The sequence below is a fragment of the Papio anubis genome, chromosome 8 (genome assembly GCF_008728515.1).
Source record: "Papio anubis isolate 15944 chromosome 8, Panubis1.0, whole genome shotgun sequence".
In the NCBI taxonomy this organism is placed as follows: domain Eukaryota; kingdom Metazoa; phylum Chordata; class Mammalia; order Primates; family Cercopithecidae; genus Papio; species Papio anubis.
In genome coordinates, this window is record NC_044983.1 from 84,031,634 (window position 1) to 84,050,298 (window position 18,665).

Consider the following 18,665-nt stretch of genomic DNA (forward strand, 5'->3'; position numbering starts at 1 on the left):
AAACAAAATAAAACAGCAGATTCAATAATACAATGTTTTACCTGAAATATATTTTTGTTCCTATGTGGCTCTGAACTAATACTGCACTTAAATTACTATGTTCTGATGTTTACTATCAACTCATCTCAATTAAATCATTAAAGTAAAAGACAAATTTTCTGTTGTGTTCTAATACCCATTCCTAAATTCCAGGAGTTTCCTCTTAGAATTCTATGGGTCCTTCCCCTAAGATCTGGTTACCAAAACTTTCTTCTATAATTTAGATATAAATTTTAGTGAGATTGCTAAATGTTATTCCATTGCTATTTTAATCTACCAATCTGCTAGCATGCTAATTCTTGTTACTGACTATTGCACTTCTTTGATTTTAGTGGTCTAACGGAACTATTAGATTATTTTCTATCATAGTTACCTGATACTATACAATATTTTAAAATTTTGTTGTATTCTCTTTTTATATACTTTAATTGACAAAGCATTAAAGCTATACTTTCTGGGCAAATGTAAACCTAACAAAAATAAAGTTGAAAGCTGATTCTGTGACCACATCAGAAGTATATTGTTGCATAGATAAATGGGAGGAGGTTTCAAGACCACCTGGGAATGTAGAAGATATGCTTATCAAAGGTGTGCATAATCCAAATTTAGAAGATATAGTGGTTATTTTCAATAATTACATTACATTTAGGAATAATCTTAATAGATAATCATGATGGGGATAACTAAAGCATTCTTGAGATAAATCTATGGCTTAAGTAGTTTATAAAGAGAAAACAAAAGTATAGTTATCTCATTACTAGAATGTTTAAACAGATAGTTATTTGGCAGGAATATAATAGAAAGCACTCCTTCGCTGCTTTCTGAATGACCTCTTACGGGCCCTCCACCAGTCTAATCTACCAGTTTATAATTCACAGGAGTCTCATACTAGGCTAATGTTGACCAGTATTGTAGTCAGTAGCCCAGTGAGACTATAACATGTATTGTCTCATCATCCCATCTCTTTTTTATAACAATTATTTTTATTTTTCTGCATTCATAAGATCAATCTGGAAGACAGTAAACTCACTGCTATCTCAAATGGAAAATATCACATACTGTTCCTGGCAAACCAATTGAATTTACTTTGAATAGAAGACAGGACACACATAATCATGACAATAAGAAGACTGTTACGATATTATGCACTTAAAAAATTTTAGTTTTTCACACCTAGTTAGTCCTGCAGAAATGTTAGGTATTCTTTAAACCATCATATTCTTACTTGAATTTACATTCTTAGTCATTTTATTTCTAGCAAGATAGATAAATGCAATTGTTACTAGTTGGAAGTCTTGAATGTGGATAATGTATATTTAAGATGATGTTCTATAAGAAACATTGAAAAATAAAATCTAAAAAGAACAAATTAAATAATATGAGCTTATTGAGTTAGTGATATATAGCATGGTGAGAAAACACAATAAATATCCTCAAATATTAAATGCCACCTGCTGTGATTCTCTTGGCAGAAGACCCACTGGATAGCCATTGATCTCTTCCATGTGGCATAAAAGAAATTCTAACCAAGGGCCATTTCCCCAGTGGCTATACAGCTTTTCCAATAAAGTTTTGTCTTTAAAACCACAGAGAGATAATGTATTTACATTGGGAAGTGAATGTATGAGAATATAAATCACCTGGGAATCTTTGATTTTTCTCTCAATTCACTACAGCCATCTTCACTTTTGCCACTTTCTGAAGCCTGAATTCTCCTAGGAATTTCAACTAACTTTTTCCAATGGAAGGTGGATATATTGTAATGTAAGTAATCTTCCCAACTAGCTTTTTGGAAGAGATGTCTTAAAAGGTACAAGAAAAATTCTTAGCAAAAATCACTATTTTTATCAAGCGGTCAATATTTTTCACTTCTACCTTCTACCATGGTGAAAATGCAAGCTTTCAATTATCCTCTTATGCACACTCATCATTTGATGGCCAGTACTTCTTCTCTCTGATTTTATTTCCCCAGCACTCTGCTCTAAAACTTGTATATAGCTTCAGGATCTAAATTAACTATTTCCCCTCTTCCTTTGCCTTCACTAAGACTCAGTTTTCCTTCAGAGTGCAATTAGCCCTGTTACCTTCTGGAGTGAAAATGGCTCAGCCTCCCACTCTAATGTATTACAGACCAGGGAGAAATACTGGTACCAATGGCATTAAATCAACACCATTGTTTTCTTTATTGAAAGAGAACCCCTTTATTCAGTTTCATGAAGTATAGCAATAATCAATTTGAAAATTTCTTTTACGATCATATTATTGAGGTATTTCTGCTCCATAGCTTAGCTATATCTGAGTTCTTGTCTCACAACCAGGAAGAATTAGGTGAGTGGACACTGGAGAGCGAGTGGAGTAGAATTTATTAAGTGAAAGGAAAGCTCTCAGCAAAGAGGTGACACAGAGGCTGTTTGCCCTACCTGAGGGTGGGAATTTCCCCCATGTGGCTGGGTCTGAGCCTTTTTATGCACTCAGAATGGGAAGTATGTGCTGATTGGTTTGTGAGTATGCAAAAAGGTTAAAGTTAAGACACCACTAAAAGGTGAACACAACAGTGTAGAAAACCAATTAGGAAAGGGTAGGGATAAATCAGAGGAAAGTACACCAAACAGGAAGACAAGTTGTTAATCTGGTCCATGGATTTAACTTGTAGGTTGGCTTTGAGGCTTTAAACAGTCTTTGGCTTGGAGGTGGGGTTTCACTGGGAACCCACCCCTATCTACCTAGGCATTTGGCTGCCTCCTGCTGCTCTTAATATCTAATCTCCCAATTATTATATTTCCCCTAAGTATTAGAGAAATGAGTCCCAACTTACAATCTTCTTGATATTAGTTCTTACTGTCATCAGGGAAATAATCTAACATTCATGTGGTAAACATGTCCAACAATATAGTTCTAAAGATCTATCCAATTTCAGCGCTTGCCTGAAAACTCCAATCCACAGCTTACTACATGGACATATGCTCGAACTTAGATGTGCTATGACTCTTCCATTTTTTTCTCTCATAATCTCTAAAGTTGAAAATTGATGTACTTTTTCCAGCTGACTTTTCAAATCATATTGCAGCTGAATGCTGCTCCAGGAAATAATAATGGCTTATAAACTAGTGACAGCTCAAATCATGGTCTCTAAGCTACCTTATCCATCAGTACCCCCAAGGCAATCAAACATTTTCTGAGATCTTAGCCGGCTTTTTCTTTTCAAAATACTTATCCCAAACCTTTGAACTCCTAATCTCTTTATTCATCTGCTTAATTCTCTCTCTTAACATGGCCTGGCATACATTATGGAAAATATTGATATCTTTAGGAGTAAAACGTATGCAATTTTCTAAAGCTAGAGACCATAGAAATGGAGTCCCTCCAGAAATCAAGGAACACTTACCTGAGGAAATGATGGCTTATGCAGAATGCTTTGGAAGAATGTGGTAGACGGTTAAACATGACTTGAATATAATTCAAATCTGACAGATGTGGGTGGAAGGATAGGTTGGAAGCAAACAGAGCACATTTTAACTTGATGTTTTCACTATACATGCCTTTCATAAAGATAAATATTATCCTTTTGAACTTCCAGCTATCCATAGGAGTAAATTTATACAAATCCACAGAAGACTGGATGAATAGTATGAACATTTTAGTAGCAGGAAACATTGGGAGATGTCAGAACAAAAATGATCAGTTTAAAGAGACAGAAGAAAAGGAGGTAATTCATCAGTTATATTATTTGAGGCCATTTCAGAGTAGTTATTCATTTAAAAGGTCAGTTTGTAGATTTGCTTTTCAAATGGAACAAATTAAGAAAATGATAGGCTGAGAGGCATTTACACACTGAATGTTAGCACAGGGTTCTTGCCAGCAGGGCTCTGATGATCCTTTGAATAGAATGGGATTAGGAAGTGATTTTTCAACTGTTAAATGGTATCAGAGCAGGTAAACATATAAGATTGTGTGGTTTGGAACAAAGCGTCATGAATAGCTTTTTAAATAATTAATAATTTCTCCTTTTGTTAGTGCTCCGTTACCAAGGCCTGCACTGCTGTTTAGTAATTCCTTTTAATAAGGCTTCTCAAAGCTGCTTTTAAGTTATATTCCATTTGAAATCAAAATAATTGACTACATAAAAGAATTAGAAACCACTGTATTAAAACCACATGTTTAAGTACAACTGTTTTGTTCTTTTCTTGCTTTCAAAGTATATTCTTCCTGTTAAGAAATAAAACTGACAGAAAAGCAATAAATTAACCAGTTTATTTAATACACAATAGCTAACAAAATTAACTTGCAACAGTGCAATCCAAAAATAGTTTAATTGAGTAAGGAAGTACAGAATGCTGTGCAATATGATATGTGATAAGAAAGAAGAGTAATTAAGCCATGTTGCTGTTATACAGTATCTTAGAAGCTGATAAAGAGAGGTTTATTTAACTGAATACATTTTTAACTAAAATGACACTAGCTAGATTTGCAATAGGACGTCTTGTCTTACGTTCTCTAGTAATGATTTTTGTTTTGCTCTGTTTTGTTTTGTTTTGTTTGAAATGGAGTCTCGCTGTGATACCCAGGCTGGAGTGCAATGACACGATCTCAACTCACTGCAACCTCAGCTTCCCAGGCTCAAGCAATTCTCCTGCCTCAGCCTCCCAAGTAGCTGAGACTACAGGCGTGTGCCACCACACCTGGCTAACTGTTGTATTTTTAGTAGACAGGGTTTCACCATATTGGCCAGGCTGGTATCAAACTCCTGAACGTGAACTGATCTGCTCACCTCGCTCACCTCGGCCTCTCAAAGTGCTGGGATTACAGGTGTGAGCCATTGCACCTGGCCTCTATCAATGACAACAAATATCTAATGTCTAGTGTTTTTATTTTTCAGATGGTTTAGTAGACACTTGTTAATTTGTCTTCCTGGCATTCATTCATCTTCCTCATGGTAAGTGTACCCCAATTTTCCTTGAGAAACCAGACCTCATCAATTATTAGCCTGTGAGGTCTAGATGGCATTGATTCCAGGAATGATCACAAAATATAGGGATGGTTTATTAGAACATATCATTCTTTCAGCCATAGTGATTGGATCAAAGATGGATAGAAGATAATGTCATGTGATTCAGAACCAATAACATTCAGTTTATGGACTGACATGGTATGAACAGCAAGATCCATTCATGCCTGAAGTAAGAAAATGTCAGCCAAATACTACTTTGATGAAGCCATTTTGAGCTGAGTTGCTGTCTTTTATAAAAGGAAGTGACTGAACTGAAACAAATGGTTTCATGGAGAAATTCCTAAATTACTATGGTGTTTCAAACCCTTACACTCTTAAAGTGGCACGGGTCCATCCCTACTCACCTCTTTCCCTCATAACACTCTTTTCTGGTTCTGATCATATAAAAGAGATAATGGTCACTTGCTTTTTATAATTTTCCTTTGTGAAGTTGAATGAAATTTACAAGTAAAAGGATAATATCTCAATCAAATGTTACTGATTCTAAAACTAATCACTTGGTGCAACTAATCAGTGCTTATTCTAATGTTTTTTGTACCTCTTCCTCCCACACCAAGTCTGTTTACATTGTTTACTTACCAACATGGATCAAAATACAATCAAAGCTTTCAAAAACAATCACAACAGATGAGTGTCAAATTATACCATAAAATTTATCTAGTCATTGCTAAGGTTACATTAAATAAATAATAGAAAATCTTATCTTTGCTTGTGATTAAACTAAAAAAAGAAATAGTCAATGGATGATATATAGAATCAAATAACTTACAGAATCAAATCCCAGGTAATGTTCTTACTACAGGCAAATAAATTAAACAAAGGAATAAACTAATAAAGCTGTAATATCTGTAAAATATTTGAGGGTAGAGTTCAATATAATTGACCTAAATAAAGTAATTAATTTCACCCTAATGAGATGTCTAAATTGGATCTTAAATATTAGCTCATTGCTTTGAGCAATGACAAAGAGAAACAGAAAAATATAGGGTCCACAATGAAACTGACTTGCAACTACTTGAGCAATATTTAGTGTAATTTTAAACCCTTTTCATACCCTTAAAAAAGTAGAAATTGACCCCTCTTTGGAATAATGCTTGGTCTTCAGACAAATCTTGATTTTTCTACAAGATATAAAATGGCAAAAAGAAACCTTGTAAAAAAGACTACTCAGCCTGTACTTCATCTTTTTTCAGTTAGAGAAAGAAACTCATACTCTATATCAATTAAAACATACTTGATAGACAGGAATCTGCTAAATCCTTAACAACTGAACTTTTTAAGAATCAGACCTGAAGTTCTCCTCTTGTAATGCTCTACATATCCTTGCCTTCAATTTTGTTATCACCATCATCATAACATCATTAGTGATAGAATTTAATTTTATAATATTCATTAATATTAATATGTCCTATTCAATATGATATCCTCAATATTCAATTTAATGATACCATAAACTCAACATTGCGTTTAGTACTATGCATATTTAAAATAAATATTAGCTGCTATTATTGCTATTTTTCTTACTCTTTTGGTCTTTTTTTTTTTTTTTTTTTTTGAGACGGAGTCTCACTGTGTCTCCCAGGCTGGAGTGCAGTGGCGCGATCTCGGCTCACTGCAAGCTCCGCCCTCCGGGTTCACGTCATTCTCTCGCCTCAGCCTCCCAAGTAGCTGGGACTACAGGCGCCCGCTACCACGCCCGGCTAGTTATTTTTAGTAGAGACGGGGTTTCACCATGTTACCCAGGATAGTCTCTATCTCCTGACCTTGTGATCCACCCGCCTCGGCCTCCCAAAGTGCTGGGATTACAGGCTTGAGCCACCGCGCCCGGCCCTTTTGGTCTTTTTTGAATAGTGTACTAAAGTAAGATATAATGTAATATATATGATATAGTAAAAATTTAAATAGGCATTGAATATGAGACTGGGGTTCTGACTCACTTGTATATGAATTCTGGCTGTAACTTTGGATAAATTAACATATATTTTTTAGTCTTATTTCCCTCAACTTAAAATGGAAAAATCGATATTAGTATTTATTTAGTACAATGACATTATTCACCTAAAAATTTAGCAAAATGTTTTGTCTTAGTAAGCATTAGTGACAATTAAAATAACAATAATATACTTTAGGCTATTTTATTTTAATGAATGTAAATGTTTTGACAGACATTGACTTTGGTCCTCTCACTTCTTAAGGGTTATGTTTTTAACTTATAAAATTTAATCGTTACCTTTTTAACATAGAATCCAAAATCTTCAATCTCTTTTTTAATCAAAGAATCAAAGGAAGGTCTACTTTCTATATAAAAATAGAAATATAATGTAGACTATATTATCATTTCTTCACATATACAAAGTTATTTTTACTGAACAAATACTCTCCATAGTATCAGAATGCATTACAAATATTGATACTATTATATTATATTATTATTGATATTAATTCTATTAAAGCACTAGGTGAAAACTCATTGGGGAGTGAAAGGAAATACTTGATATGCTATGCATCTAAATGCTATACTATGTATTAAAATGAACCCTGCAGTACTCTATTTGAGGTTAGGGTGACAAGAAACGACCTAAACTCATGCATTATTTTTGACTGTATACCTACGAGAAGATTTTTCTCTTAGTATGTTCTAATTCATATGAGCTATTAACAATTGAATATGTGACTGACATTGTTTTCATATTTTTCTACAAAATGTTTGCATGTGTTGTTATCATCCCCTTCTTGCACATGGTAGTTTTAGAACATGAAACATGTAACTGTTACTTGGCTACCTAATCCTCATTGGATTTCAATGTCTTTGAAGAGAGGGAACAATACTATATCTTACCAACTTTATTTGTCCTAAACACTTTTATGATTTGTAATACCAGTTTTAGGAATATATAATTTATATGGCATGATATCTAACTGTGCAATTGAGTGGTTTTTAGTACTACATATTCATGCTGGGAAAGGTGATCATGTGGCCTGAAGAAACTTGCATACTTGCACAGGAACATGCATCATACCTGGAATATTTCTTTAGTGGAGATAAGAAGCCCTCACAACATGTGGGTATATCACCTTGTTCGGCAATATCATTTCTTCTTCCAGATTTGATGTGTACTTCTTTGTTCTTTTCAAGTGTGTGTGTCATATGACACCTGGCCAACCCCACTGCTATATCTGTTTCCAATAGGAATAAAATGGGGTCCTTCACCTGCTGTACAAGAAGGGCTATGTGCGAATGATCTTCCTACGATGGCCATCAGGTGACGCCTGATGGCCATTGGAGACCAATGCTCACTGCTGAAGCTGATTTTTCTCTGTCTCATCTTTATGTGGGCAGAGTGCTATTCCTTCCAGTGCTTCTGTGAACCATGTCTTTTTTGGTAGCCCCAATACCTACCAGCAAACTGCACAAGGGGTTGACATCCTGTAACTGCCGCTCCTGTCGATTGGCATTGTTTTGATCTTTGCTATCCCCCATGCAGTAAGATTTCTTTTCTGGAGAGTCATTTTATTGGTGTCATTTTATTGACAATTCACAATATTATGTAACTATTCCTACTATCTAATTGTGTAATATTGTCATCATCTCCAAAAGAAACCCCATGTTCCTTAGCAGTCACTCTCTACTCCTTTCTCCCCACAGCTCCTGGCAACTACTAATCTACTTTCTGTATCTATAGATTTGCCTATACTGCTTACATCATATAATTGGAATAATACAATGTGTGTTTTTTATGATTTCTTTAACTTAGCATGTTTTCAAGGTTCATGCATGTTGTAGCATATGTTAATACTTCATTTCCTTTTATGGCCAAATAATGTTGCATTGCATGGATATACCATATTGAATTTATCCATTTATCATTGGATGAACATTTGGGTTGTTTCTACTTTTTGTCAATTATAAATAATGCTTATATAAACATTCATGTACAAGTTTTTGTGTTGACATAAGTTTTCATTTCTCATGGGTATATACCTAGGATTGGAATTGTTGGATCATGTAATATTCTATGTCTACCATTTTGAGGAACTGCCAGACTTTTTTCAGAGAAGCTGCATCAACTTAGGAGAGTTTCACAATCAACCAATATAGGAGAATTCCAATTTCTCTGCGTTTTCACCAATGCTAACTATTGTCTTTCTTTTTTATTGTAGCCATCTTGGTGTTTGTGAAGTGGGACCTTGTTTTGGTTTTGATTTCCATTTCCTTTATAGCTAATACTGGTGAGCAACTTTTCATGTGCTTATTGACCATTTGTATATATTCTTTGGAGAAATGACTATTCAAAATCCTTTGTCCATTTTTAAGTTGGGCTATTTGTCTTTTAATGTTCAGTTGTAGAAGTTCTTTATTCTGGATACCAGTCTCATCAGATATTTGATTAGCAAGTATTTTCTCCACATTTGTGGATGACCCTAAGCATCTGGCAATATGCACATTGCAGATCCCCAATATTTTTTGTTGAATTGATAGTCAATACATTCCCTTTTCAGTAATGAATTCACAAGCTGGTGTAAACTCCGTGACTCCTGTGATGGTTAATTTTAGTTGTCAGTGTGACAGGGCCATGGAGTGCCCAAACATTTGATCAAACAGTTTCTTCTGCATGTCTGTAAGGGTGATTCTGGATGTATTTGAATCAGCAGACTGAGTAAAGTGGATTTCCCTTCCTAATGTGGACAGACCTCTTTCAATTACTTGAAGACCTGTGTAGAACAAAAAGGAAGAGTAAGACGGAACTACACACTGCTAGAGCTAAGTATCCATCAGGCCAGAATTTACACCATCATCTCTCCTAGGTTTCTAGCTTGCTAAGTGCAGATCTTAGGACTTCTCAGCCTTCATAATTAGTAACTCAATTCCTTATAATAAATCTGTGTATGTATCTATGTATGTATGTGTCTATCTATCTATCTATCTATCTAATCTACCTACTTACCTAATATATACAGACAGAAATTCAGGGAACATGTGTGGGACTGGATACTAAGAGTATGCAATAATGGTGGTAGAGACATAAAATTAGATCAGGCTGAATTCATTGATATGGATTCACTAAGCAGAGATTCTGCATTCAATATTACATTTGGAGGAGTTAGAAAAGGCTTAAACAGTTTGACTGCTTGACTGAAACATGGACCAATAGGTGGCCCACAATGAATATGTTAAAAATGCTGAACTTAGCTTGATTTATCATAGAGGAAAGGATTCAAAGGATTAGAGAGATTGGGATGTTAGCATGAATTTGTCATTTAAGACCTACTCACCTACCCAGGGAGGGTCCAGAAGACGTACCTATTACAAGCACTGTGAGAAATAAACTTGTGAATGGAAGTTTGGCATCCTAGAGAAGCTCTGTGATCTTCTCTGCAGGCCACATCTTACAGTGGGAACTACAGTTGCTAAACTGGGGAACCCAATAGCAATGGAGTAATTGGATCCTGGGGTGACAGGGCTGAGTAACAACACTCAACCGTCAAAGGCAAGGTGGTTGTGGTTACTGTAATGGACAGAAAGTTGAGACAACAATAAGAATAATTTGAGTTTTTAAAACTATGGTGTTTGCTAGTTGATCATAGGGTGTTTCTACAAGTGAAAGACAGGAAGCTGACTAAAATCTTACTTGAGCTATATAAGCAGAAAGTTCTAGGTCAACGAATAAAAGTTCAACCCGAGGCCAGGTGTGGGGGTCTCATGCCTGTAATCCCAGCACTTTGGGAGGCGGAGGCAAGTGGATCACTTGAGGCCAGGAGTTCAAGATCAGCCTGGCCAACATGGTGAAACCCCATGTCTAGTAGAAATAAAAAAAAAAATTGTTGGGCATGGTGGCACATGTCTGTAATCCCAGCTAGTCAGCAGGCTGAGACATGAGAATCGCATGAACCTGAAAGATGGAGGTTGCAGTGAGCTGAGATCACACAGCTGCACTCCAGCCTGGGCAACAGAGTCAGACTCTGTCTCAAAAAAAAAAAAAAAAAAACAGAAAAAGACAAAAAAAGTTCAACCCAAATTATAAAAACAGACAGTCATGTTCCCTCAAGCAATTTGCATAATTAAGCCTTTGTAGACTGAGAACTCCGTGAATGGAGAGGCTAGGTCTCCTCAATGAAAAATCCGAGTATACTATGTAAAATTTATACTGTTAATCTTTCTTTCAGCCTTCCCAAAAGGGACCCATGGCCTTTTATTAGGGTTACTAACTGTTTTCTGGGGAAGAGGAAATAATCACATGTTTCAGAGACTACAGGGAATTGTGACCCTCCAGTCACAGCAAGGAATTATGGGGATCAGGTGATCAGTAGAGTGTTTAGCTCAGGTCGGTTTCATAGTGAGGCCAGTGCATCCCTGAACGCATCTTGTGGTTATTTCCTTACTGCCAGAGTTCTTAACTGAAATAAACACATTTAGTAACTGACAGAATCCTCACATTGGGTCTATAACTTAAAATTGAGGGTTATTATGGTAGAAAAGGCCCAATGGAAGCTACTAGAACTGCCTCCATTGAGGAAAACAGTAAATCAAAAGAAAAACTCTATCCCTGGGGAGATTCAGAGAATAGTGACACCTTCAAGAATTTGAAAGATGCGAGAGTGATGATTCCCACTAGATCTCCATTCAACACTCCTATCTTTCCTGTGCAGAAGACAGATGGATCTTGGAGAATGACAATGAATTATCCTAAGCTTACCAGTCATAACTTCAATTACAGCTACTGTAACAAATGTGGTTTCATCGCTTGAGCAAATTACTGCATTCCCTGGTATTTGGTATCCAGCTATTGATCTGGCTAATACTCCACCTCCCAACCCCATCTGTCAATAAGTACCACCAGAAGCAGTTTTCTTTCAGCTGGCAAGGCCAGCAATGCACCTTCACAGTCTTATCCTAGTGGTATAACAGCTTTCCAGCCCTATGCCATAATTTAGTTTCTACAGGGATCTTGATCACCTTTCCCTTCCACAAGGTATCACAGTGGTCCAATGCATTGATGCCATTATGCTGATTGGGCCTAGTGAGCGAGAAGTAGCAACTACTATACATTTATTGGTAAAATATTTGTGTGTCAGAGGGTGGGACAACTTTTATCAAACAAATATTCAGAGTGTTTCTACCTCAGTGAAATAGCTGGGTGTCTGATGGTGTGGGACATGTTGTGATAGCCTTTCTAATGTGAAGGATAAGTTGTTGCATCTGCCCCTGCCTCACATAACCAAAAAAGAGGAACAACACATAGTGGGCTTCTTTGGATTTGGGAGGCAATGCATGCCTTATTTGGGTGTGTTACTCCAGACCATATATGGAGTGACTTGAAAACCTACTAATTTTGAGTAAGACCTGGAACAAGAAAAGGCTCCATAACAGATCCAAGCTGCTGTGAAATCTGTTCTATCACTTAAGCCATATGATCCAGCCTATCCAATGGTTCTATCACTTTGGCCACATGATCCAGCCTATCCAATGGTAGATTGTCAGTGGTAGATAGGAATGCTGTATGAAGACTTTAGCAGGCCTCTATAGGTTAGTTGCACTGTAGGCCCTTAGGATTTTGGAGTAACACTTTGCCGTCCTTTAAAGTTAACTACTACCCTTTTGAGAAATAGCTCTTGGACTAAACTGAAAACTTAACCATGGCCATCAAGTTACCATGAGGCCTGAGCCTGTCATGAACTGCATGTCATCTCACCCAGCAAGTCATAAAATTTGGCATGCAGTGCACACTTTATTATCAAATGAAAGTGATATATACAAGAACAGGTCTGAGCAGGCCCCAAAGAGACAAGTAAGTTACATGAAATAGGGGCCCAAATGCCAACGGCCCCCATTCCTGTTATACTGCGCTCTCTCCCAGCCTGCATCTATGATTTCACAGGAGTTTCATCATGATAGATAATCAGTTTATAGAGGAATGGAAGTCTTGGGTTTATAGGTGATTCCAAACACTATGCAGGCACCATCTAAAAGTGGACAGAGGCAGCACTAAATCCTGTTTCTGGGCTATCCTTGATGAATAGTAATGAAGAAAAATCCCCTCCAGTGGGCAGGACACTAAGTGAACTTCAAGCAGTATACTTTGTTGTCCATTTTGCATGGAAAGAGAAATGAGCAGATATTTGATTATACACCAATTCATGGGCATGTCCAATGGTTTCTTTGGATGATCAAGGACTTGGAGAAAACATAATTGGAAAATTGGTGACAAGTAAGTCTGGGGAAAAGGTATATTGATAGACTTAGCTGGGTAAAAAACATAAAGATATTTGTTTTCCATGTGAATACTTAACAAAGGGTGGCTTCCACAGAACAGAATTTCATTAATCAAGTCGATAGAATGGCCCAGTTATAGATACCAGCCAGCCTCTTTTCTCAGTCACATCTGTCATCACCCAAATGGGCTCATGATGAAACTGCCTTTGCAAAATTATGACAGAGACAGAAAAAGAGATCTAATTTAACCGACTCCATCTTGCTTCTAAACTCCAGGCTGTCCTTGTTCATTCCTGGGTATAGAATGAACTAACTTTGGAAGAAACTTTTATAGTTTATAGTTTAAAACAAAGAAGATAATAGCCCGTTTCCAAAGCAGACCTCCTTCTTGCCTGGAGACTAGATTGCTTTTGTAGGACTAACATTAGCAACAAGATTAGATATTATGGTTTAAGAGTCATGCAGCTGGAGACTACCAGATTCTGACCCTCCCTAAATGGCTCCTAAGACCAGTGCTTGAGACATTTTGCAGACCCTGTACCTGATGGGTCAGCTGGCACCACCCAGATCGAAAAACTGGCTCATTGAATCTTGTGACCCCCACCCAGGAACTGACTCAGCACAAGAAGGCAGATTTGACTCCTTATTATTTCATCCCTGACCAATCAGTACTCCTGGCCCACTGGCTTCCCCCACCCAGAGTTGTCCTTAAAAACTCTGCTCCCTGGGCCGGGCGCGGTGGCTCAAGCCTGTAATCCCAGCACTTTGGGAGGCCGAGACGGGCGGATCACGAGGTCAGGAGATCGAGACCATCCTGGCTAACACGGTGAAACCCCGTCTCTAATAAAAATACAAGAAAATTAGCCGGGCGAGGTGGCGGGCGCCTGTAGTCCCAGCTACTTGGGAGGCTGAGGCAGGAGAATGGCGTGAACCCGGGAGGCGGAACTTGCAGTGAGCCGAGATCACGCCACTGCACTCCAGCCTGGGCGACAGAGCAAGACTCTGTCTCAAAAAAAAAAAAAAAAAAAAAAAAAAACAACTCTGCTCCCTGTATGCTCTGGGAGACTGATTTGAGTAATAATAAAACTCCGGTCTCCCACACAGCCGGCTCTGCATAAATTACTCTTTCTCTATTGTAATTCTCCTGTCTTGAGAAATCGGCTCTGTCTAGGCAGCAGGCAAGGTGAACCCATTGGGCGGTTAAAATGAATAAAATGGTTATGGTGACAAGGATGGAGATTATGTCTGGGCTCAGCAACATGGACTTCCACTCTCCAAGGCTGACCTGGCTACTGCTACTCTAGATGTCCAACCTGTCAATGGTAGAGATGAAGATTGAGTCCTCTCTGGGATGATAAGCCTGCTACTTAGTAGCAGGTTGATTAGATTGGACCACACCTATATGGGATACACAGCATTTTGTTCTTATTAGAATAGATATGTACTCTGGATGTGAATTTGCTTCCCATGCATGCAATGCTTTTGCCCAAACTACCATCCACAGACTTATAGAATGTCCTATCCAAAATCATGTCATTCCACACAGCGTTGCTTCTGATCAGTGAACTCATTTCACAGCCAAAAAAGTGCAGCAATTGGATCATGCTTATGGAAGACACCAGTCTTCTTATGTTCTACATCATTCTGAAGAAACTGGCTTGATAGAATGGTGGAATGGCCTTTTGAAGACTGAGTTACAGCACCAGCTACATGGCAATACCTTCCAGGGAAGAGGAAAGGTTCTCTAGAAGGCTGCATATGCTCCAAATCAGCATTCAATATATGGTGCTCTTTCTCCTATAGCTAAGATTCATGGATCTGTGAGTTGGGGAGTAGAGATATGGGTGGAACCACTCACTATGTTCCCTAGTGACACGTTAGCGAAAATTTTGTTTCCTACTCCCAGGAACTTATGCTCTGCTGGCTTAGAGGTCTTGTTCTAAAGGAGACTGCTTCTACTAGAAGACAAAACAATGATTACCTTGACCTGGAAGTTTAGACTGCTGTTCAGCCACTTTGGACTCCTTATGTCTCTGAATCACTAGATAATGAATGGAGTTCCTGAACTGGTTGGGGTGATTGAGCCTAACTACTGAGTGGAAGTTGGCTTGCTATTTCACAATGGAGTTAAGGGAGAATGTAGTTGAAATAGAAGAGATTTCCTGAGGTGTCTCTAAGTATTACCATATCCTGGGATTAAACTCAACGGAAAACTACAACAACCCAATCCAGGCAGGTTGACAAATGGCCCTGATCCTTCAGGAATACAGACTTGGGTTATCCTGCCAGATAAAGAACCATAGCCAACTGAGGACCCTGTTGAATGTGGAGAGAATACAGAATTGTGGTGGAAGAAGGTAGTTATAAATACCTGTTATGACCACATCATCAGTAACATATACAAAGATTAATTTTCTTGAGTATTTCCTATTTATTTTGTTATGAATATGTTTGTGAAGGTTAATTTTTAAATGTCAACTTGATTGGGCCATTGGGTGCACAGACAGTTGGTCAAATATTATTCTGGGTATGTCTGTGAGGGTGTTTCTGGATATAATTAATATTTAAGTCAGTAGACTGAGTAAAGCAGACTGCTCTCCCTAATGTGGGTAAGCCTCCTTCAATTACTTGAAGATCTGAGTAGAACAAAAAGGCAAAGTAGAAAGAAACTTCACCTGTGTGACTTCTTGAGCTGAGACATCAGTCTTCTCCTGCTGTTGGACTAGAACTTAAACCATCAGCTCTCCTGCTTCTCATATCTTCAAACTCAGACTAGAACTTACACTATTAGTTCTCCTGGTTTTCAGACCTTTGGATTTGGACTGAAACTACTACATCATTAGTTATCCTGAATCTCCAGAATGCTGACTGTACATTTTGGGACTGCTCAGCCTCCATAATTGTATGAGCCAATTCCTTATAATAAAGCAGTATGTATGTATGTATGTATGTGTGTGTGTATGTATGTATTCATCTACATCTCTAGCTTTTGGATTGAAAAGATAGATGATAGATAGATAGATAGATAGATAGATAGATAGATAGATAGATAGATAGATTATATGTTTAATATTGGTTTTGTTTCTCTGGAGAATCTTAATATAGCATCTATTTTGGGGGTTTTATTCACCTCCTAAGAACCATTGTATGTTTTCTTCCCTAAGATTTTAAAAAAGATAAATTTTAGTGAGCATATTGCCTACATTTATAAAAGAAAATTCCAGCTGCCTTTGCAATACTAGTTAACCAAGTTATTGTGAGTGATATGTGAATAAAGGTCCTATGTAGAACTTCTGAGAACCCTGAGATAGCTGCTACTCTAGCAGCCATCTTACGGCATGGGAATCAAGGCTATAACCTAGAGTTTGCAGAGAGATGGACTGGAAGATAACTTGGTCCCTGATGCTGATGTCTTCATGGAGATATGAAACCGATCTAACCACCCTACTTAAGTATTTATTTCACTTCAGAAAGAAATTCTAGTCATGCTTAAGTCACTGTTTTGAGGGTGTCTGTATTACTTTTATAACTGAGTCAGCATCTGAGAAAATGCATCTGATACTCTTCTCTTATTTCTAGTAAAATAAGCTTTTGACTAGTTAAAGGTTAAGTAGCAAAAGGGCAGTTTTTACTGATTTTACTCAAAGTGCTAGACTTTTCATATACTTCTTCATTTAGTCCTTGATGGGTAGCAGCACACTGTATTTAGTTTTGTATTGATTCTTATGTGTCTGAAGCGAAGCTTTGTCTATTAAGGAGCATAATGGGGGAGGTAGTGAAGGGGTAGAATGAGAGAGACAATGTGAAAGTTTTTATCAGGTGAATTAAGATAAAATGAAGTCCAATTTTCTTATCTTAAAAGGTCTCCTGAAAATAAAAAAAAAAATGGTCCCTTGCAGTAAGTTTTAGTTTAACAAGGTGCAAAAATCAATATTGCATCTAAGTTTGAAAATTGGGCAACATGAAGGATTTGAGTCTTTTCCTCAGTGTTCATGTAATCAAGATTTTCTTTGGTTACTGTACTTATTTTATATAAATGGCATCCACTTTTGTAACCTTTGTGTATGTTATACTTTGATTATCTTAAGAACTCTGAGAATTAAGAATTTATTTTCCACAAAGGTACCAAGAACATGTACTGGGGAAAAGAAAGCCTTTTGAATAAATGGTTCTGGGAAAACAGGATATCTATATGCAAAAGAATAAATTTAGATGCTCATCTTTCAATATATACAAAAATCAGCTCAAAATGGATTAAATATTTAAATGTAAGACCTTAAACTATGAAACTTTATAATTTACCATAGAAACTGAAACTTTGTAATTTACCTAAAGAAAACTTTGGGAAGTACTAAGGACATTGGTCTGGACAAAGATATTTTTGGGAAGACCTCAAAAGCACAGACAACAGAAGCAAAAACAGGCAAATAGAATTACATCAAGGCGAAAGGCTTCTTCACAGCAAAGGAGGTAATTTAAAAAGTGAAGAGATAACCTACAGAATGGGAGAAAATATTTGCAAACCATCCATTCAGCAAGGGATTAATAACCAGAATAATAAGGGACTGAAACAATTCAATAACAAATAATCCAGTTAAAAAAAGAACAAAAGACCTGAATAGACATTTCTCAGAAGAATATACAAATGGCCAACAGATGCATTGAAAAATGCTCAAGTCACTAATCATCAAGGAAATGCAAATCAAAAACACAATTAGATATCATCTCATCCCAGTTAGTAGAGCTGTTACCAAAAACACAAAAAATAACAAATGCCAGTGATGATGCAGAGAAAGGGAATGTTTATGCACGGTTGGTGAAAATGTAAAGTAGTGCAGCCATTATGAAAAAAGCTGTGGAGATTCCTCAAAAAAACTAAAAATGTGATTCAGCAATTCTGCTTCTAGGTACATATCCAAAGGAAAGAAAATATCAGAGAGATAGTTGCACTCCCATGTTTATTGAGCACTATTCACAATAACCAAAATATGAAATCAACCTGAGGGTCCATCAACAGATAAATGGATAAAGAAAACATTGTGTGTGTGTGTGCGTGTACATGTGTATATATATATACACACACGTATATTATATATACACACACACAACTAAACTATATAAAACTCAGTATATATAAATGTATATGAAATCAATATATAATATATAAACGTAGTATATATGATATATATAAAATCAATATATATAAAAATCAACTCTCTCTATATATCATATATATACGCAATGATTAAATATTATTTGCCCATAAAAAATGGAATCTTGTCATTTGTAGCAACATGGAGGGAGGTCACTAGAAGTCATTATGTTAAGTGAAATCATATATATATATATATATGATGGAATATTACTCACCCATAAGAAGAATGGAATCCTGTCATTTGTAGCAAC